This window comes from Mus caroli, unplaced genomic scaffold (assembly GCF_978045245.1).
Source record: "Mus caroli unplaced genomic scaffold, Mus_caroli_1 scaffold_4, whole genome shotgun sequence".
NCBI classification, from domain to species: Eukaryota; Metazoa; Chordata; class Mammalia; order Rodentia; family Muridae; genus Mus; species Mus caroli.
The window spans coordinates 64,610,563-64,611,785 of record NW_028227259.1 but is presented as its reverse complement, the minus strand read 5'-3'; positions in this window follow the sequence as shown (position 1 = coordinate 64,611,785).

Below are 1,223 nucleotides of genomic sequence, written 5' to 3'. Positions count from 1 at the left end.
TCTTTTGTTGTTAAGAACAATTTTCGCTATTCTGAGTTTCTTGCCTTTCCAGATGAATGTGAGAAGTGCCCTTTCCATGTCTTTGAAGAATCGTGTTGAGATTTTGATGGGAATGCCATTGAATCTATAGATTGTCTTTGGTAGAATCTCCATTTTGACTATATTAATCCTGCCAATCCATGAGCATGGGAGATCTTTCCATCTTCTGAGATCTTCAAGTTCTTTCTTCAGAGACTTGAAGAAAAGATCTAGTCATACAGATCTTTCACTTGCTTAGTTAGAGTCACATCAAGGTATTTTAATATTATTCATGACTATTGTGAAGGGTATCATTTCCCTAATTTCTTTCTCAGCCATTTATCCTTTGAGTATAGGAAAGCTTCTGATTTGTTTTAGTTAATTTTATATCTACTCACATTACTGAAGTTGCTTGTCAGATGTAGGATGTGGTGGAATTTGGGGGGTCACTTAATAATACTATCTTATCATCTCCAAATAGTGATACATTGACTATTTCCTTTCCATTTTGTATCCCTTTGACCTCCTTTTGTTGTCTAATTTCTCTGACTAGGACTTCAAGTTCTGTACTGAATAACTAAGGAGAGATTAGGCAGCCTTGTCTAGTTCCTGATTTTAGTGAGAGTGCTTCAAGTTTCTCTCCATTTAGTTTGTTGTTGACTATTGTTGTATATTGCTTTTACTATGTATAGGTATGGGCCTTGAATTTCTGATCTTTCCAAGGCTTTTACCATGAAGGGTGTTGAATTTTGTCAAATGTTTTCTCAGCATCTAATGGTATGGTCATGTGAGTTGTGTGTGTGTGTGTGTGTGTGTGTGTGTGTGTGTGTGTGTGTGTGTGTTTATATAGTGGATTATGCTAGCTAAGGACCCAGCTATAACACTCCTTGGCATATACCTAAAAGATGCTCTGACATTTAACAAGGGCACGTGCTTCACTATGTTCATAGCAGCTTTATTTATAATATCCAGAAGCTGGAAAGAACCCAGACATTCCTCAACAGAAGAATGGATACAGAAAATGTGGTAAATTTACACAATGGAGCACTACTCAGCTATTAAAAACAATGAGTTCATGAAATTCTTAGGCAGATGGATGGAACTAGAAAATATCATCCTGAATGAGGTGACCCAGTCACAAAGAACACAAGTAGTATACATTCACTGATAAAGCTCAGAATACTTAAGATACAATTCACAGATGA